The sequence below is a fragment of the Triticum urartu genome, chromosome 4 (genome assembly GCF_003073215.2).
Source record: "Triticum urartu cultivar G1812 chromosome 4, Tu2.1, whole genome shotgun sequence".
Lineage (NCBI taxonomy): Eukaryota > Viridiplantae > Streptophyta > Magnoliopsida > Poales > Poaceae > Triticum > Triticum urartu.
Genome location: NC_053025.1, coordinates 105,339,969 through 105,361,076, shown reverse-complemented (window position 1 = coordinate 105,361,076; position 21,108 = coordinate 105,339,969). Strand labels below are relative to the sequence as shown.

The 21,108-nt window shown below is 55.9% G+C and overlaps 1 long non-coding RNA gene across 2 annotated transcripts; it reads left to right on the top strand.

Annotated features, from left to right (window-relative positions):
- The first annotated feature begins 17,742 nt into the window (after window positions 1-17,742).
- LOC125550903 lies at window positions 17,743-20,740 on the top strand. 2 transcript variants are annotated; one of them, XR_007302018.1, is made up of 6 exons: window positions 17,743-17,761; window positions 17,856-17,946; window positions 18,508-18,790; window positions 18,877-19,049; window positions 19,132-19,912; window positions 20,362-20,740. It is a non-coding gene; the product is annotated as an uncharacterized LOC125550903 (long non-coding RNA). The 2 variants fall into 2 exon arrangements; XR_007302017.1 differs by lacking the exon at window positions 17,743-17,761 and having other exon boundaries at window positions 17,793-17,946.
- Window positions 20,741-21,108: the final 368 nt, after the last annotated feature.

Below are 21,108 nucleotides of genomic sequence, written 5' to 3'. Positions count from 1 at the left end.
CGTAAACCGAAAGCGGAAGCGTTGAGTAACGCGGTTGATGTAGTCGAACGTCTTTGGATCCAACCGATCAAGTACCGAACGCACGACACCTCCGCGATCTGCACATTTTCAGCTCGGTGACGTCCCTCGAACTCTAGATCCAGCTGAGGTCGAGGGAGAGTTTCGTCAGCACGACGGCGTGTTGACGGTGATGATGAAGTTACCGACGCAGGGCTTCGCCTAAGCACTACGACAATATGACCGAGGTGGAAATCTATGGAGGGGGGCACCGCACACGGCTAAGAAATCAACTTGTGTGTCTATGGGGTGCCCCCTCCCCCGTATATAAAGGAGTGGAGGAGGGGGGCGGCCGGCCTCATAGGGCACGCCCCAAGGGGGGGAATCCTACTCCTACTTTGAGTAGGTTCCCCCCTTTCCTAGTCCAACTAGGAGGGGAAGGAAAGGGAAGAGGGGAAGAAGGAAAGGGGGGCCGGCCCCCCTCCCCAATTCAGATTGGGCTTGGGGGCGCGCCCCTCCTCTTGGCCGCTTCTTCCTCTCTTCCACTAAAGCCCATGAAGGCCCATTAACCCCCTGGGGGGTTCCGGTAACCTCCCGGTACTCCGGAAAATGCTAGAACTTATCTGAAACCTTTCCGGTGTCCAAACATAACCTTCCAATATACCAATCATTATGTCTTGACCATTTTGAGACTCCTCGTCATGTCCATGATCACATCCGAGACTCCGAACAACCATCGGTACATCAAATCACATAACTCACAATACATATCATCATCGAATGTTAAGCGTGCGGACCCTACGGGTTCGAGAACTATGTAGACATGACCAAGACTCATTGTCGGGGGTTGGGTGCGACATATGCCAAAGGATGGCTTATCATGGTGGGGGCGAGTAGAACGTCGCCGGTGCTTGGAAACGGGATGAGGCGTAGACATGCACGCCGGCGAATCTTACCCAGCTTCAGGGCTCTCCGGGGAGATAATACCCCTACTGCTGCTCTACGGGGTCTCCGCATGATCACTATGGCAAAGTGTTTACACGATTGCTCCTTGAGCTGTTTCCTGGAGGTAGGAGAGGGCAAGGCTAGCTCTCTCCCTCCTATATGATCTGGTCTAGAGCTAATGGATTCCAACCTTTTGCATGGGTGCCCTGGGGGGTTTATATATGCCTACCCCCACGGGTACAATGGTAATCCGGCTGGACGCGGGCCCAGCCGTCAGTGCCTTCGGCCTCCGTCTTCTCCGCTGACTACTGGGGCCCGCCGACTGGCTAGGTACGGAGCTGACAGGCCGCGTCCGCCGCGGGCGGGTCTTGCCGGCTGCTGATTACTGTAGTCGTGCTTCTGATGACGTGGGCTTGGTCATGGAGTCGTGGCAACAGCCCCGCCGCCTGGTGGGGGATCACTATTGCCACTCTCCGTCACATCTGGTTAATGGCGCGTGGGCCCCGAGGGAGGGTCTGGCCGACTCTCGGGGGCCGACTGGTGGCGCACTTGCCATCTCCTAGGGTCCCACTGGCAGGTGGGACCCGCCGCCCCAGGGTCTTACAGACAAGTCGTCGTGGGCGCAGGATTCGGTCCTTCGGTGCTGATGTCAGGGCCGGCACGGCAACAGTGCCACGCCGCACGGAGATCTCCCCGGGTACGGCGTGCTGTGGCCATGCCTGCCCCTGGTAAGGGGCGGGAGCGGGCTTTACTATAGCCACTCCCGGTCCTGTCCCTCCCGATGAGGATATGGGGTTTGTTGGAGTCGCGGTCCGACTCCCCAAGGTCGGCTTCTTGGGAAGTCGGTAGTCAGGAGTCGGCTTATCCTGAAGTCGTTCCTGGGACTCGGCCGCGAGTGGCTAGTCGGTTGCCTTGCCGCCGACTTCTCTAAAGGCAGCTCCGTGTCCTGGGATCTTCAGGGGTGCAGCCTGCCCCGATGTCTTGAAAGGTTCTGGGGCTCGGGTTAGCCTACCCGTGGCCCATTACTCCGACAGTAGTCCCCGAAGCTGATGAGGCGCCGCGGACGATCGGCCGAGAAGCCTCAGCAGTTTCTCTTTCCGGGTGCTCGACACATGGTTCTTGCTTGATTTCTGCCGGGCCGACTAGAAGGAGTCGGGCCCGCCCAACTCTGACTTGCACAGTATTTCGAACGTCATGGCGAGATCCAAGTAGCATGCTGGCTAAGCTTCCAGGCCGCCGCCCGTTCCGGGCCCGTCACGTGGCAACGCGCGGCCAGGCCAGTTTGCCAGCCTACGTGCATGACGGGACAGGCCCGTAGGAGGGGCCCGCCATTACCGCGCCTCGGCGCTTGAGCGGATCCGCTGTGGCCTGTGCGGCCGGTTGGGATTCTTGTGAAGTTACTGCATGCAGTAACTTTGTCGCGGAAACGTGGGGGTCGTGGGGTCGTGGGCGCAGTAAATCCCACGACCGCCCCCTCGGCTTCGCAGCCCATGAGGCTATAAGTAGGGGGAGGAGGGGGGCGCGGCAGAGCACGCGCGCCCCTCCTTCCCACTACTCCTTGCTCTTCTCCTTCTTCTTCTCCCTCGCCCCGCCATGCACCCAAGCTTTGACGAACGCCGCGGCGATCAGCTCACAATGAGTTCTTCTTCTGCCGCCGCGCCTCCCTCGGTGTGTTCCGGCACCTGGGACAGCTCAGAAGTTCACGACGACCACATCGAGTTCCTTCGCAAGACTCGTCGGCTCCCCGTCGAAGATTACGTGCGGGTGCGTCTTGCACCGAGGGAGGAGATTTCCCCAGCGCCAGAGGAGGGCGAGCGGGTCATCTTCCGCTCGCACTGCCTGCGCGGATTGGGGCTGCCGGCGAGCAGCTTCTTCCGCTCTTTTCTGGAGTTCTACGGCCTCCAGCCGCACTACCTCACGCCCAACACGGTGGTGCTGCTGTCCGCCTTCGTGGCCTTGTGCGAAGGCTTCCTCGGAGTCCTCCCCACCCTCGAGCTCTAGGGGGAGTTCTTCTACTCCAAGCTCGGCACCCAGGCTGCAGGCATGCCGGCTCAATGCGGCGCGTTCATCGCCGGGCGGAGATCGGGAGCCGACAACCCCTTCCCCACCATCAAGTTGATAAAGTCGATGAAGATGTGGCAGCGATCGTACTTCTACGTCAAGAGCGTCTTTGCGAGGGGCGATTGGGTCAACCTGCCGGCTTTCGAATCCGGCCCGCCGGCTGGGAGACTGCCCAACTGGTCGTACCGGGCCAAGTCGCTGATGCCTACGGGAGCCGGTGCCGTCGCGCGACTCCGAGTGCTGGCGCAGTCGGAGGGCTTGACTGGTCTAGACCTGCTGGCCGCCTTCGTGGCGCGCCGAGTTCTCCTGCTCCAAGGTCGCCCCCACATGATATGCCAAATGAGCGGGCACCGTGACCCGAGTCGGATGTGCACCAAGGACATGCCTCACGAGGAGGTGGCCTACATGGTGAACTACCTCTCGGACAGCAAGCTCCTGGAGGACTGGCGGTTTGGCAAGGAGCCGTACTCCCGCGCCAACCCCCCACCCACAGTGAGTTGCCTTTTCTTTCTTTCTTTGGATTGTCTTCTTTCTTGCCGAGTTTGTTTTGTGCGGCCTGACCAGTCGGCTTTGGTCAGAATCCCCTCCTCCATCCACCAGCCGGCACCACAGGGCCGGCCCGCGAGTTCCTTGCCGACTGGGCAGAGAGCGACATAGACGACCCCGATCTGGGAGCGGTGGCTTTGGAAGACGACGCGGAGGGAGGAGGCGGCCCGCGGCTCGGGGCCAGCCTAGAGGACTGGCCCGATGAGGAGGAGGAGGTCGCCCCCCGCCATCGGCCAGGAGCCAGCCACCCCGGCGCGGGCTCTTTTGCCACGCCGGGTGCTCCAGGTGGCGGGAAGAAGCGTAGGGCCGTGCCGACCTTGTTCGGCAGTCGACCGAAGAAGCCCAAGAGTTCGGCTGCGGCGACCCGGCGGGACGAGGCGGCTGCAAAGGCCATCCGCTTCCGTAAGGAAGTGAAGAAGCCGCCACTGGTCTTCGCATGAGTATTCCGTCTCGACGCTTTATTCTATCTTTATGGCTTTGTCTGAGTCTTTTACTTGCTTCCCTTGCTTCAGGGCTCCCCTCACTCTTGAGAGGGTCGTCGCCGCCTCCGTCATGGGGTCAGCGGAGACGTCCGCCTCCACTTGGCGGATTGACCCCGCCGCCGACCTCCGGGAGGCGATGGAGCGGAATGCGCAGGAGAAGCGCAACGAGGAAGAGGCCGCCCGCCTGGAGAAGGTGGAGGCCGATAAGGCGGAGGCCTCCGCCAAGAAGAAACTGCTCGACGCCGAAGCCATCGCCGTGACGAAGCGGCAGGCCGAGGAGGCCGCGCACCGCCAATCGGCGGTGTTCGTCACCCCACTGAACTCTGCGCCGCCGCCTCCGGAGTTCACGGGGCAGACTGGGGAAGCCGACGGTGAGAACCCCATCCTGGAGAGGGAAGGCGGCGACTCCTCCACACCGGACGTGATCGTTCCGCCGCCACCTCCGCCGCCGTCTGGGGGCGCGCAAGGCGAACAGCCGGCGGACCTGCCGGTGCCGCCGACTGAAGATGAGGCCGTGGCGAGGCTACTCCTTCAAGTCGGCTCGCCAACGCGCCGCCGTCTTGAGAAGGCGACTTCGGCGCCACGCCCCCTGGAGACCGGCACCGCCAGCTCGGCGATCCCGGACGCCGAAGCGACAAGCGCCGCGCCCATTGGGTGGGTGCGAGGAGGCGGTACAGGGCCGCTGAACCAGGCGCTTCTGGACGTCCAGACGAAGTTGCGAGCTGAGGGCGACGTGATCCAGAATTGCACCAAGGCATACCTGGCGTCGCGAGCAGCCGTCCGGGTATGCTTTCTCTTTGGTCCTATTTTTTTCTTGTTCCTCTCTGTGGGGGCGCGCCAGCGCACCCACTGGGTGTAGTCCCCGAGTTTCAGGCCGGCTGCTGAGCAGGCGGCCCGGAACTCCAATTGGTGACTTCCGGGTACTCACTTTTGTCTGAAATATTTATCGCAGGACTACCACAACCTCCGTGTTACTGCCTTCAACTGCAACATTGAAGAGCTGGGCAAGCGGACCACCGACTTGTCGGAGAGCCAGAGTGAGTCCGTTTTCTTCTTTGCGGGGGCGCGCTGGCGCACCCGCGGGCTGTAGTCCCCGAGATTCGGGCCGACTGCTGAGCAGTCGGGCCGGATCTCCCCGGCGACCTTCTTTACTGATGACTTAATGCCTTCTTTCTTCCTTCTCTTCAGAAGCCAACATTGTTCTTCAACAGCAGCTGAGCGAAACCAACTCCGCGTTGCACGCCAAGGGGGAGGAGTGCAGCAAGCTCGCCATGGAGCGCGATCTGCTGGCCACTCAATTGGCAGAGCAGAGGGAGCTGCTTGCGAAGACGCAGAAGGAGGCGGAAGAGGCGGAAACCGCCCTCCTGGTCGAGTTCGCGAGCGAGCGCTCCTCCTGGACTGACAAAGAGGCAATGCTGGCCTCCGGCTTCCATGAGATTGAAGACATTGTTGATGGTGAGTTTCTTTACTTTCTTTCTTCGAGCTGCCGATTATAAATCATGCCGACTCCCGGTTTTTGACTTGTTTCTTCGTTTCTTCCGTCTTGGCAGACTTCTTCCCTGGGCACTCGTAGGCCGCCATCCAAACCATCGAGGCTGACCGTGAACGTCGGAGGGCGGAAGGTGCAGAGATCGCCGCCGACGCCCCCCGAACCCTTGATGAGCATATCCCGAGCATCGAGGCTCGCCTTCGGCCGACTCACCGGATGCTGCGCCGGCTTCAACGTGTTGGCGCCCAGGCGATTGCTGCCCTGTGGCCGAACATACAGGCTCCGCGCACCCCCAGTCGGACTGCCGACTGGCTGGAGGTCGTGGCTGGTCGTCTTGAAGCCTGGAAAGGTTCCTCGGCCTGAGCTGGAGCGCGCCGGGCCTTGGAGTTCGTCAAGGCGTGGTATCCGGGGCTGGACCTAGACCGGCTGGCCACACTCCGGTCAGAGGCCCAGCCGGAGCTGGCAACTGCGGAAGACGCCCTCGTCAAGCATGCTGCGGTGATCGCCGAGTACACCGACACCAGCATCTTCGTCCCCGAGTGGTCCGAAGACGGCGAGGAGGTACCGCCGGAGTGGTTTGGGATGAACCCAGACTACGGCGAGGACTCGGCGGAGGTGATCGGTTCCAGCGCCGAGGAGGAAGGCGAGGCGGAGTATAGAGGCGAGACGGAAGAACCAGAAGATGGAGCAGACGGCCAGCCTCAGCTCGATCGTGCCTCCAGCAATGAGCCGCGTGCGACCGAGCCGACTACCGCCGGGGGCGATCGAGCCGAGACTGCCCAGCCGGCCGCCCCAACGCCTGACGTCGTCGTCTCCTCCGAACCTCCGAATCCGTCTGCGGCATCTTAGGCTGCCGCCTTATCTTTATTTTATCTGCTTTAGTAGTCTTTGAAGAACTTGTTAATTTGCACAATTCCACCCGCGGGGTGTATTTTGAATTTCTGCCCGAAGATTCGACCAAGGGCCTATGCTATGTAAATATTTATCCGAATTCTATCTTTTCTTGCTCATTGCTCTTTTGGCTTTTTTCCTTTGCCGCTTTCCCTTAGTTGCCTGTCTTGCGAGTCGGACAGCCGCTCTGCGGACTGCCGTTGGATCAAATGCTTGGCTACTTTGGGAAGGCAAGTACTTAGCCGTTTTAGAGTTTTTTAGCAAGTTGAATAGAAGGCGGTGAGCCGACTGCTTAATAGTCGGTTTGCGAAAAGAAAAAAGGAAGGCTGGAAGCCGGCTTTAAGCTATGTTCTATGCTTTGAGTCCTTAGCCATTTTTATGTGAACGCCCATTCTACCTTACTCTTGCCCACCGTACAGTCGCTCTGCAAGCTGCGGCTTCTGACAGGAGACGGCTTAGGCGTCACACACTACTTGTCCGGCTGCAGGAAGCATTTCATAGTGCAAGGCGGCAAGTCCCCGGGCCGACCTGTCGAGCCCGGTGCCCAGCGGCAATCAAAGAGTAACATACCCGTAGGCATAACTTTTATCATATAGACAAAAGAGGGCAGTCCCCGAGCTCGTCTCGGGGGGCCCGAAGTCTTGGTACTTTAATACAAAAGGTAGAGTGGTACATACTGCATCAACTGTAAAATCTTCGGAGGAGATTTGCATTCCATGGCCGCTCTGTCTCTTTGCTGGAGTCGTCCCTCTTGCATGCTCGGGGCTTCTGAGCGTCAATCAGGTAGGAGTCGTTGCCCAGCACTTTGCTGATGATGAAAGGGCCTTCCCAAGGTGCCGACAGCTTGTGCTGGCCGGCTGTTTGCTGGATCAGCCGGAGCACAAGGTCGCCTTCTTGGAAAGATCTTGGCTTGACCTTCCCGTTGTAGTATCGGCGCAGGCTCTGCTGGTAGATGCTGGACCGGCTGAGTGCCAATAGCCGGCCCTCTTCCAGCAGATCGACGCCGTCTTGACGTGCTTCTTCTGCTTCCTCCTCGGTGTACATGGTGACTCACAGGGAGTCGAACTCTATGTCCGTTGGGATGACGGCTTCGGCACCGTAGACGAGGAAGAAAGGCATGAAGCCGGTTGACTTGTTTGGAGTCATGCGCGGACTCCAGAGGACGGCTGGCAACTCATCGAGCCAGCAGCCAGCCGAGCGCTCCAGAGGCTCGACCAGCCGGGGCTTGATGCCGGACAGGATGAGGCCGTTTGCTCGCTCCACCTGGCCGTTTAACTGTGGATGGGCGACGGACGCTAGGTCCAGTCGGATGCCCTGTGTTGGGAAAAAACGGGCTAAGGCGCCTTTGGCAAAATTTGTGTCGTTGTCGGTGATGATGCTGTGTGGTATGCCGTACCGGATTGTGATATCGGAGATGAAAGTCACGGCAGTCGGACCGTTCAGTTTCTTGATTGGCTTCGCTTCTATCCACTTGGTGAACTTGTCCACTACGACAAGTAAGTGAGTTAAGCCACCTCGTGCCGTCTTGAATGGTCCCACCATGTCTAGACCCCAAACTGCGAAAGGCCAGGCAATGGGGATGGTCTTGAGTGCAGAAGCCGGCTGGTGCGGCTTGGAGCTGAACTTCTGGCACCCTTTGCATTTTTGGACCAATTCCTTGGCCTCTTCTAAGGCAGTCGGCCAGAAGAAACCGTGTCGAAAGGCTTTTCCGACGAGTGCTCTTGAAGCCGCATGGTGGTCGCACTCGCCTTGATGGATGTCTTTGAGAATTGCTTGGCCTTGCTTTGGCTCTACGCAGCGCTGGTAGACACCAGTGACACTGCGCCTGACCAGCTCTCTGTTGACTATGGTGTAGGATGCCGCTCGGCGTTGTACTTGCCGAGCTGAGGTCTCATCAGTCGGCAGCTCTTTGCTCACCAGGAATTTGAGGATGGGCTGGGCCCATGAGGGTGCTGCTATTTCTTCGACTGCCAGAACTGCGACTTGGACGAGGGTGGTTGGGCTAGGAGGCGGCGGGTTGGAGTCAACAACCGCTTGCTGGGTTAATGAAGTCCCCGGGCCGACTGGCGCGGCTCTTGGGCCGAGTTCTGGAGTCTTCGAGCCCGCCGCCGCAGTCCCCGGCCGGCCTTGACTGTGGTGACTTTGGAGCCATCTGCCAAAATCCCCGTACCGTCTGCCGGGGCTCTGGAGTCGGATCTGACTTCTTCGGGAGGAGCCGACACGAAGATGGAGTCTGATTCTGGTGAAGGCTTGACAGACGGCTTGAGGAGGCGTTGAAGGGCGACGCCGGATGGTATTGCTTGGAGGGTAGAGCCGATTCGTGCCAAGGCGTCTGCTTGGTCGTTGTCGTTTCTTGGCACATGGAGGAACTCGCACCCCTCGAAATACCCACTGAGTTGCTGCACGAGGAAACGGTAACTCACCATGTTTGCATCTTTGGCGTCCCAGTCGCCAGATGACTATTGGACCACTAAGTCCGAGTCGCCATAACACAGGATCCGGCGAATGCCAAGTTCTTTGGCAAGCCGGAGCCCGTGAATGAGCGCCTCGTACTCGGCGACATTGTTGGAGGCGGCAAAATGGATTTGCAGTACGTATTTGAGCTTGTCGCCTTTAGGGGAAGTGAGGACGACGCCGGCTCCCAAGCCGGTGCGCATCTTGGAGCCGTCGAAATGCATCCGCCAATGGGTGGAGTCGGGCGCTGGAGGTAGGTACTGGGTCTCGGCCCAGTCAACGAGAAAGTCGGCCAGTGCTTGTGACTTGATGGCGGTGCGGGGCTGGTAGTGGATGGTGTAGGGAGCCATCTCTATGGCCCACTTGGCCACTCGGCCAGAAGCATCTCGGTTTCCAATGATCTCGGCAAGTGGGGCTGTGCAGACCACAGTGATTGGATGCTCTTGAAAGTAAGGCTTCAATTTCTTGGCGGTAAAGTGTACGCCATAGCACATCTTCTGGTAGTGGGGGTAGTTCTGCTTGGAGGCCGACAGTACTTCGCTCAGGTAATATGCCGGTCTCTGGACAGGTAGTGCCTTGCCTTCCTCCTTGCGTTCCACTACAATGACCGTGCTGACTACCCGGCTGGTGGCGACGATGTACAGGAGCATAGGTTCCTTAGGAGTCGGAGCCGCCAGAACGGGTGGAGTAGTCAGCATCTCCTTCAACTGGAGAAAAGCTTCGTCCGCCTTGTGGTTCCATTCGAAGAAAGTGGTCTTCTTCATGAGTTGGTATAAGGGGAGAGCTTTCTCGCCCAGCCGACTGATGAACCGGCTGATGGACGCCAAGCAGCCGGTGAACTTTTGCACGTCCAGCAGCCGGCTGGGTACCTCCATCCTCTCAATGGCCTTGATCTTTACAGGGTTGCATTCTATGCCGTGTTCGGAGACCAGGAAGCCAAGGAGTTGGCCGGCTGGTACTCCGAAGACGCACTTCTCGGGGTTGAGCTTGATCTGGAATCGGCGCAGGTTCTCAAAAGTCTCCTTGAGGTCTTCCAGCAGTGTTCCATGCATTTCCGTCTTCACTACCACATTGTCCACGTAGACGTGGGCGTTTCTCCCGAGTTGCTTGAGGAGGCACTTCTGCATGCAACGCTGAAAGGTGGCGCCGACATTCCTCAAGCCGAACGTCATGGTGAGGTAGCAGAAGGCTCCAAACGGCGTGATGAAGGCGGTCTTCAGTCTGTCAGCCGGGTTCAGCTTGATCTGGTGATATCCTGAGTATGCATCCAAAAAGCTCAACAGCTCGCATCCGGCGGTGGAGTCTATCACCTGATCAATTCTTGGTAGAGCAAACGGGTCCTTGGGGCAGGCCTTGTTGAGGCTCGCGTAGTCAATACACATTTGCCACTGCTTGTTCTTCTTCAGTACCAGGATCGGATTGGCTAGCCACTCTGGAAAGAATACTTCCATAATGAAGCCGGTCGCTAGGAGCCGGGCTATTTCTTCTCCGACAACTCTTCTCTTCTCTTCTGATAGGCGGCGCAGGGGCTGCCTGACCGGCTTTGCATCAGATCGGACATGTAGCTTGTGCTCGGCGAATTCCGTCGGTACACCTGGCATGTCTTTGGGGGACCATGCGAAGATGTCCCGATTCTCACGGAGGAAATCGACGAGCTTGCCTTCCTATTTGCTATCGAGGTTTGCTCCTACGACAGCGTACCTCTCTGGGTGCTCCGGATCCAAGGGTATCTTCTTTGTCTCCTTGGCCGGTTTGAACGAACCCTCAGCCTCCGACTCCTTTAGGTTGGGCGATACCTCTGGCTGCTTGCCGGCCATCGCCACAACTCGTTCAAGGAGCCGCTTCTCGGTCGCGATTACCAGGGACTCGGCTAGCCGACTGCTCTCAGCCGCACAAGCAGACGACTTACGATAGTCGCCAGCTATGGTCAGAATCCCCCTGGAACTGGGCATCTTCATTTTGAGGTAGGCGTAGTGGGGGACCGCCATGAACTTGGCCAAGGCGGGTCGGACGAGTAGTGCATGGTATGGGCTCTCAAGGTCCGCCACCTCAAACCAAACTAACTCTCGACGGAAGTGATCTTTGTCTCCAAAGAGGACGTCCATCAGGATCTTGCCGATTGGTGAGCAGGAAAGCCCAGGAACAATGCTGTGGAACACAGTCCGGCTGTTCTGAAGCTGTCTTTGCTTGATTCCTAATTTCTCCATGGTGTCCTTGTACAGGATGTTAATGCTGCTGCCTCCGTCTATCAGAACTCGCGAGAAACGAGCAGCTCGTCCATCCGTGGCAAAGGTGGCATCCAGGACCAAGCCATAAGAGCCCGGACTCGGCATCACCTCTGGGTGATCAGCCCTGCTCCAACTGATAGGCTTTTCGGACCAGTGCATGAACTCTTGCGTCTCCGACGCTACTGCATTCACCTCTTGTCGCTGCAGCCGCCTGCTGCGTCGATCATCAGCCATACTGGTAAATACCATGTAGGCTCCGTGTTCTTCGGGGTATTCGTCTTGTACTGCGCCGACTGGCCTGACAGCCGGCTGCTGGGGCGGAGGCGGCGGCGGCTGCCCAACAGGCGGGGGAGGTAGGAGGCCGTCTCCTTTGGCGATCCTGGTGAGCCAGTGGCACTTCCGGGTGGTGTGATTCGATGGATTCGCGCCGCTATGGAACTTGCAAGGACCATCTAGGGTTTGCTCGTATGAGAAGGCCGGCAACCAGTTGGGCTTGCCACCTTTCTGTCGCTTGGGTGAAGGTTGCCCATCCGGCTGCTGGGCTTCGACTGTCGCAACCTGCCGGCTGCTGGAAGCCGGCTGCGGGGCCTTGCGCTTGTGGTCGCTCTGCTGTTGCTGCCGACTGGCATCTCCCGCCGGAGTTTTTGGAGGTTGAGGGGCCACTTTGCCAGTTGCGCTAACTTGAATCTCCGCCTTCATGGAGGAGTCGGCCGTGGCGTACTTGTCTGCTATGATCAGCAGCTCGTCGAGGGTTTCTGGCTCGTTGTAGAGGAGCTTGTGCTTGAGGAGGGTGCCTTCTCTACACCCGGCGGTGAAGTACTCGATAGCCTGCACCTCGTGCATGCCCTCGTAGGAGTTCCGAAACTTGGTCCAACGCGTGAGGTAGTCGCGAGTCGACTCGTTGGGACCTTGCATGCACAAGGAGAGCTGACGAGGCTTGGGAGGACGCTTGTACGTGCTGGTGAAGTTGCGGACGAATGCTTCGGTGAAGTCGACCCAGCTGTTGATGCTGCGGGGCTTCAGGCTGTTCAGCCATGTCCGGGCCGTGCCCTGGAGCATGAGCGGAACGTATTTTACGGCGACACGCTTGTTGCCGTTCGCTATGTTGATAGCCGTGGAGTAGTCGACTAGCTAGTCTTCCGGCTTCACGGAGCCGGTGTACTTGGGCGTGTCTCTTGGGAGCGTGAACCCTTTGGCAAAGGACTCGTCTCGAATGCGGGGCCCGAAACAAGGCGGACCCAACTCGTCTTCTCTTCCAGCGCCAGGGATCGATGAAGTCGGTCGATCCGGTGGCGGGCGTCGTTTTCCCCGACTCCCTCTCGGCGGCCAAGGCGGTCGCCAAGAGTTGGATGATCAACAGGCAGCGGGGAGACTTGCCTTTCCCTGCGAGGAGGAGGAGGCGGACAGTCGTCCCGTCGTTCTACTGCTCTCGGGCGGCCGTCTCGGTCGCGCTCTATGGTAATGTGAGTCCGACTATGGCTGACAGTTGGATCCTTGTCCTTTCTTCCTCGGGCGCCGCCCGTCGGCATTCGAGACGTCGCGCCTTGGTCTCGGCGAAGGTCGTCGTTTTGCCGCTGTGGTGCCTCTGTGCGGCAGCCGGCCTCGTTCTGTGCGGCAGCCGCGTCGAGGAGCCGCTGGACTCGCTCCATCATCAGGCGGCGCTCTTCGCCCTCGAAATTGTCCAGCTCGTCCGCCGCCGCCTGGGCGGCTCGAATGTTCTTCGCAGGTGTAGAGTACACAGGGCGACTTGCCCCGAACAGGTTGGCGATGGCTACGCCGCGCTGCTGGACCGTGCCAAGGCGGCTGGGCCCAGCTGGGGCTGGCGAGCCACCAACAGCGCGATCCATCTCTCGCTGGTAGGCTTCTGACAAGTGTCTCATGCTAGCCAGCTTCTTCGCACCTTCGACCAGCTGAAGGCGACGCGCCTCCAACGTCTCTGCATCAGCGTCTTCCGGAATGGGCGCAGTCAGGTCTTGTAGCGCCGTGCCAAGTGGGTCATGCGCTCCTCCGCCGGGGAGCTCGTCATGACTGATGATGAGCACCTCGGTGACGGTGCTTCCGCCGCTCTCCGCATGAGGGAGAGGCTCGTCGTAGACCACCACATTAGTGGGGAACGCGTCGAGCGACGCGGTGTCGGAGTCGACCAGCATCGGGTCGGTGGAACCTATAGACTCCAAGTCTACGGCAGGCTCGCCGGCGACGTGGAGTTGATCGAGGAGGCTCTCGGAGCCGCCCGTGCCTGCGTCGGATGCAGGTTCGTCGAAGATGCGAACCTCGCCGACAAGTTCGGCGAGGCGGCTAGCTGCGCCGGCGATCTCAACGCCGTGCAGCGCGTCGGCGCAAACTCCGTCTGGCGTGCCTGGCTGGCTGCGCTCGCCAGGGAGGAAAAGGGTTCCCGTCCAGAACAGGTCTCCGGATGACGATGCACCAGGCCCCACGGTGGGCGCTAAATGTCGGGGGTTGGGTGCGACATATGCCAAAGGATGGCTTATCATGGTGGGGGCGAGTAGAACGTCGCCGGTGCCTGGAAACGGGATGAGGCGTAGACATGCACGCCGGCGAATCTTACCCAGCTTCAGGGCTCTCCGGGGAGATAATACCCCTACTCCTGCTCTACGGGGTCTCCGCATGATCACTATGGCAAAGTGTTTACACGATTGCTCCTTGAGCTGTTTCCTGGAGGTAGGAGAGGGCAAGGCTAGCTCTCTCCCTCCTATATGATCTGGTCTAGAGCTAACGGATTCCAACCTTTTGCATGGGTGCCCTGGGGGGTTTATATAGGCCTACCCCCCAGGGATACAATGGTAATCCGGCTGGACGCGGGCCCAGCCGTCAGTGCCTCCGGCCTCCATCTTCTCCGCCGACTGCTGGGGCCCGCCGACTGGCTAGGTACGGAGCCGACAGGCCGCGTCCGCCGCGGACGGGTCTTACCGGCTGCTGATTACTGTAGTCGTGCTTCTGATGACGCGGGCTTGGTCATGGAGTCGTGGCAACAGCCCCGCCGCCTGGCGGGCGATCACTATTGCCACTCTCCGTCACATCTGATTAATGGCGCGTGGGCCCCGGGGGAGGGTCTGGCCGACTCCCGGGGGCCGACTCGTGGCGCACTTGCCATCTCCTGGGGTCCCACTGGCTGGTGGGACCCGCCGCCCCAGGGTCATACAGACAAGCCGTCGTGGGCGCAGGATTCGGTCCTTCGGTGCTGATGTCAGGGCCAGCACGGCAACAGTGCCACGCCGCACGGAGATCTCCCCGGGTACGGCGTGCTGTGGCCATGCCTGCCCCTGGTAAGGGGCGGGAGCGGGCTTTACTGTAGCCACTCCCGGTCCTGTCCCTCCCGATGAGGATATGGGGTTTGTTGGAGTCGCGGTCCGACTCCCCAAGGTCGGCTTCTTGGGAAGTCGGCAGTCAGGAGTCGGCTTATCCTGAAGTCGTTCCTGGGACTCGGCCGCGAGTGTCTAGTCGGTTGCCTTGCCGCCGACTTCTCTAAAGGCGGCTCTGTGTCCTGGGATCTTGAGGAGCGCAGCCTGCCCCGATGTCTTGAAAGGTTCTGGGGCTCGGGTTAGCCTACCCGTGGCCCATTACTCCGACACTCATCTCCGTTCAATTACCAATAGCGGAACCTGGATGCTCATATTGGCTCCTACATATTCTACGAAGATCTTTATCGGTCAAACCGCATAACAACATATGTTGTTCCCTTTGTCATCAGTGTGTTACTTGCCCGAGATTCGATCGTCGGTATCATCATACCTAGTTCAATCTCGTTACCGGCAAGTCTCTTTACTCGTTCCATAATGCATCATCATGTAACTAACTCATTAGTCACATTGCTTGCAAGGCTCATAGTGATGTGCATTACCAAGAGGGCCCAGTGATACCTCTCCGACAATCGGAGTGACAAATTCTAATTTCGATCTATGCCAACTCAACAAACACCACCGGAGACACCTGTAGAGAATCTTTATGATTACCCAGTTACGTTGTGATGTTTGATAGCACACTAAGTGTTCCTCCGGTATTCAAGAGTTGCATAATCTCATAGTCATAGGAACATGTATAAGTTATGGAGAGAGCAATAACAATAAACTAAACGATCATAGTGCTAAGCTAACGGATGGGTCTAGTCCATCACATCATTCTCTAATCATGTGATCCCATTCATCAAATGACAACACATGTCTATGGCTAGGAAACTTAGCCATCTTTGATTAACGAGCTAGTCTAGTAGAGGCATACTAGGGACACTCTGTTTGTCTATGTATTCACACATGTACTAAGTTTCCGGTTAATACAATTCCAGCATGAATAATAAAAATTTATCATGATATAAAGAAATATAAATAACAACTTTATTATTGCATCTAGGGCATATTTCCTTCATCGCGCTGCTACCGATGTCAGCGCCGTCCGGCCGAAGCAGAGGAAGGAGAGGGCGTCGCCGTCCAAACCCCCGGGCATGTCAAACGCCGACTGTAAGGTGGAGGTTCAGCACCAGGAGGCTGTCACCACCGACCGGCGGAACAGGCTCAACGCCAAGAAGGCCCAAGACAAGGCGGCAGTGGCGGTGGCTGCCGTGGCGGAGCAGGCGAATCGCGCGGCGGAACATGCAGAGGCTTCTCACGCGGGGATGATGAATCCGCCCGGCCACGGCCCGCACACTCCCTGGAGCCAGCAGAGCGTCGAGTCGCCGGTTGGCTTCTCGACATCTCCCTGGGGCTGTGCGCCCTCGCCTGGCTACGCCGACGGTGACGCGCATGACGGGTTCAACCCCAACATCACCTTTTCACATGGCCATCCCGCCCAGCGCACGCCATCGCCCGCATTCGCCGCGTCCAGTACCCCCCGTACACCTACTCCCCGTCGGCTTACACATCCTCCCCGACGCCGCCTTTGCGCCGTGGTGGGCTCTTCTCACAAGGCTCGTCGTCGCATCTCGGCAACCCCGACGCAACAGAGGCTGACATGGATGACATCATCACGACCGGCTCGGCCGCCGCAGGCGCCTCCCCCGGCTTCAATGCCCAAGAAGATACGATGGACCTCAATGGCGACATGGATGACGAGCTCGACTATGGCGAGGAGGAGCTAGAGGAGGAGGAGGAGCCGATGCCCGCTACAGCGAGGAGAGGAAAAAAGAAGAAACGCGCGGCCAGGACCGGCGAGCCGCGTCAAGTGGACGTCCAAAGAAGACGAGTGCCTCGCCGAAGCATGGAAGATCGCCTGCCTCGACCCGATCACTGGCATGAACCAGAGCGCCGGCACGTACTGGGAGCGCGTCAAGTCGGAGTTCGATGAGCGCAAACTGGTCGACCCGTACTTCGCCGACGTCCACATGCAGCACGGCTCGAAGGCCATGGCGAACCATTGGGGGCTCATCCAAATGGCGTGTAACAAATGGCATGGGGTCGTCGAGGAGATTGCGGCTCGCCTGGAGAGCGGCGCCAACATCGAGTGTCAGGTATGCCACCGATCTCTCGCTCATTTTCGCCGTGCGCGTGCGTCGCCGACACTTGTTCCTCGGCGCAGATGGTCCGGATGTTTGCCATGTTTCGGCAGGACAGCAGCATCGACCAAGATTTCAAGTACCTCCCACGTGTTCTCCCAGATCGAGAAGTGCGAGAAGTGGACGAAAGTCCGACGCACCCTCGCCAAGGCCAAGGAGACGTACAAGCCGGACACGCCGACGCCAGGCGCGGCCGACGGGCGCCCGGACGACAACAAAAAGGCCAAGTCGGCGAAACACGTCGAGTCGGCTACCGCGCGTGTGCACGAGTCCATCGAGCATTGCATCGCTGACGTGCAGATTCGGGCCGCCAAGAGGGAAGAGAAAACCGAGGCGCGATGGTCGGCGTTGATGACGAACAACGCCGTCAAGCTCGACCTGCTCCGGATCAATGTTGCCGCAAAGAAGAGGAACACCGACCTGACTTTCCTGATGTGGGGGGGGGGGCGGACATGTCGGCGATGGACGAGTAGGTCAAGGCGTGGTACCTGGCGAAGCGTGGCCTCATCCTGAACCAGATGACGTCGACGGCGGCGCCAGCTCCCACTTCGACCCCAATGCCGCCGGCGCTGACCAGCCCGTGCACGTCGATTCCCGCGAGTCTGACGCCACTGGACGCGGCGCTGGACGGTGCCTCCGTTTGATGAATTGCCTACGCGTCCTTCCTTTTGAACGCCGAACTTTTATGCCATTTGATCGCCGAACTGTGGCATGCTGAGCGCCGGACTTGTGGCGCTGATCGCCGGACTTGTGGCGCTGATCGCCGGACTTGTGGCCTTTTTTGGTAGCGGGAAATGCGAAGTTTGAATTTAAATGTCTTGGGGCGGCCCCTAGAAGCGTGACTGGGGCCTAGATCACACCCAGGACCTAAAAAGCGCCGGGTGATGGCCTGAAATAGCGCCTGCTGCTGTGCTGGGGGGCCGAATGAATGGAGATGCTCTTAGTGCAGGGGATATCCTTCGTATATTTGTGCATCTAATAAAAAACACTCCAATTTTTTCAACAAATCGGGAGATGCTCTTGATCAAGTGCCTATACCTGTATTTCCGGTAAAAAAAAAAGAAGTTTACATTTTACCCAGCGTGCGATGCCGTGACCATTTCCAACGAAGGGAGGGTGGGCATCTTTCGGTCCGTGCGTAGAGAGTGGACTTTGTCAGCAGGTACGTTAAAAGCAGACCAACCAGCTGGATTCCCGCATAATTAAAGGCATCGTCAGGGGTGTAAATCTCATCTTTATTCTGACGCCGGATCCAGATCTGAGGCTCGTTTTCCTTTATAAGAGTACCCTCTCGACCTCACGAGCTCTCACCAGATCTGAAGCTCGTAGGCAGCAGGCCTCCCCTAGGTAACCCCCGTCTTCCCCCCTCTTGGCAGAAGTTTCTTCCGATGATTTGTTTTGTGTCGCTCTTGCATATGCTCTTCCCGTCATATATATCATCGTAGTAGCTTCTGAACTTACAAGCTGCTCGTACTGATTACTTTTCATCGTCGTAGATCTATGTTCATAGTATTTTTTTATCCATGTTGTCAAGCGCGTCAGTAGGTCGAGTAGCGGTGGGCAAGGTGGATTTATCAGTAGCCATATACTCCCTTCGCTTGTGTCTGTGTGGACAATATTGTCGGAATTTACCGAGACTTATCGTCTCACATATTTATCCTAATGAACTGTATCTATGAAGTTTTACTTTTCTAGAAACTTATCTACCAAAGTTTTACATGTGGGTGTAAGAGTGTTTCACATCTTCATCCTAATAAAGTGTATCTAAGATTTTTTTCGTTCTTTATAGAGAAATCTATGTACCAATGTTTTTTATGTGAGCATAAGAGTCTGTAATTTTGCCATTTATGATGATTAGTTGGGATAGTAACTTCATAACTAATACTTCTCATCTTGTTTAACTTTCAGATCCACGAGAAATGAGCTGCAGTGCGTGTTAGTTGATGAAAGCTCAAAACGCTTTCATAGATCCTGACAGTTTTGAAGTAATAGCAGGCCTGGCTTTGCTTTTCTTCAAAGCATCTTGAGAGACCAAAATCTGCAATTTTTGGCACCATGTTGTCATCAAGCAATATATTTGCAGGTTTGAGGTCTAATTGGAGAATATGAATCTTGTGGAGATAATGCAAACCCTCACAAATTCCCTTGATTATTTCATAGCGCTTTGTCCATTGAGATTCTCTTCATTGAGGTATGATAACTTAAAACTCTCATGGTTATAACTATAGTTTATCTTAAAACTTCAGCCGGTGTTGACAAGATTTGTGATAATTGCAGAAATTGTGTGGCATGGGACAATTGCAATGCATGATAAAAAATAAGAGCAAAAATATAGTATGATCTATTGGATATTGTGTTGACTCACAAGGAAAGACCAAAATACAAAAAAAGGCAAATGTTTGCTCTGCGTTGCATGTCTACCTAGGCGAATCTACATGCCTATGTAACAAGTATGCTGTCTATTATCTATCAACTTGAAAGATTGATTGACTTAACTTTCTTAAAAAATTAACGTTCTTCTCTTCTTTGTAGATTCAAGATGCATGGGTCTGCATGTAGAGAGCGCTATCAAATAATCAAGGAATTTGCGAGGGTTTACATTATCTTCACAAGAGATATATTGTTCGCTTAGACCTTAGACCTGCAAACATATTTCTAGATGACAATATGATGCTAAAAATTGCGGATTTTTGTTTCTCATGATGCTTGGAGGAAAAACAAAGCCAAGCTATTGCTTCAAAACAGTTTGGATCTATGTAATCTAGCCAACCAACAATCTTCGAAAGCTCGATTTCTTTGTGTATTGTATGAATTATATGCCTTCCTTTCCCCGTTCATTAATAAGTTGATATGGATCTTTATGCAGGGCATTAGACTCTTAAGATGGAAAATCACACTAGAGCTACACATATAGTTTTGCTCTTACAATTGTACAATAGTATAATAGGGAAAAGGGGCATTGATGAAATGTCTTGCTGTCATAACATATGAATGCAATAGGTTCTTGAAACTTGGGGGAGTAGGTTGTAGAAATCGTCAGGATGATATTTGATGCCTGTAGTATGCACAGGCTGTAGTCAATGGCTCGACAAAACAGAATGCACAAATACTTTTTTTCAGACTTGCATTGGTAGGTCATTGTTTGTGCAGGTAAGCTCATTTATGGACCATGGCATGCTCCACTAACCTCTTTTTTGTAGAACCTGTGTACATCATTCCATGATGCTCCGAGCTGGTGGATGAGATCAAGCCTCGTTGGTTGTCACAACCAACAGAAAAGGGTTCCGGTGGGCTGCAGCAAAATGCACCTAAGGTACAGTCATGGTTGTTTAGCAGCATGCAGCTTTTAATAGGACAATATCAAACATTTTTAAGTCATGCAAAGAAGAATCACATATGTTCCTAAAAACAGAGAAAAATTAGACTTCTGGCTGAAGCAGAAGTTGATAATTACTTCCTCTGCAAATATTTTGGAACGGAGGAAGTATTGACCAGTGTCTGGGAAATGGTGTTTGTGTTCTATGATGAAGATTGTGTAATTATTTGCTCCATGCAAGCATACATGTGCTAGAACATTGTTCTTGAGGATATCCTAGATGCAGATATATGGAGATTTTCATGGGTTCCATTCAGTTGTCTTACTAATCTTATTAACCCTGATGCAGATATATTGGGAAGCCATTCCAAAACTGTCTGTCCTTCATAGATATCATTACTGAATTAGACGTCTTCAGATTCTTATGTTTTCCACTCTTGTTACAGGAGCAAACATGAAGATACTGTGGAGACAGGCCAAGAAGGAACAGTCCAGGCAATGAAGAGTGGCCCCTCTGCTCATACTCCATGACAGTTCTTCCCATTAACTAATCGGCCAAGTGTGGATAGTGGTTGACGGCACTAGAAAAGTAGCGTCTCGCCCGATTTTGTCATTGCTTCTTGGGACCTGATTTTTACGGTCCCATTCTCAATTTCCGTTACAGCTAGTCTGGATTATCTCACATAGAGCAAACCGGAGTGACCTTTATGTCTAGGTTTCTGGTTTCGTTAACATTTGGATTGATGGACATGTCATATATGGATGTATTTTTCTTATGACTTACAGCTTTAAGTAGCTGCTACTCACAGTGAGAGTTTCATATCACATCATGTGCCTGATGTGATTCTTTCACGTGCTTGTTACCATTGATTTTTTTTCTTTGCAAAAGTACTCAAAGCTCTTGTATCGCATTTGCTAAACGTCATGTGCCTGAAAATTTTTGACGCTTCGGTCACTTTTCTGCTCTGCACTCAGCACGAGATGGGAAGGTCGTTGCCGTCTGTGGTCTCGGCGGCGAGTGCTAGCCGTGGATGAGTGAGAACCGCGAAAGGAAGTTCGAAGGTTGACTCTGGGTAGGGGGTCGGTGCCGGCGTTCGTCGGAGAAAGGGGTGGTTTAGAGGGATGATCGGGACAGAGGCAGCATGACGCCATGGTGGTAGGGAGGAGTGCGGCGGGGCATACAGGAGCGTTGC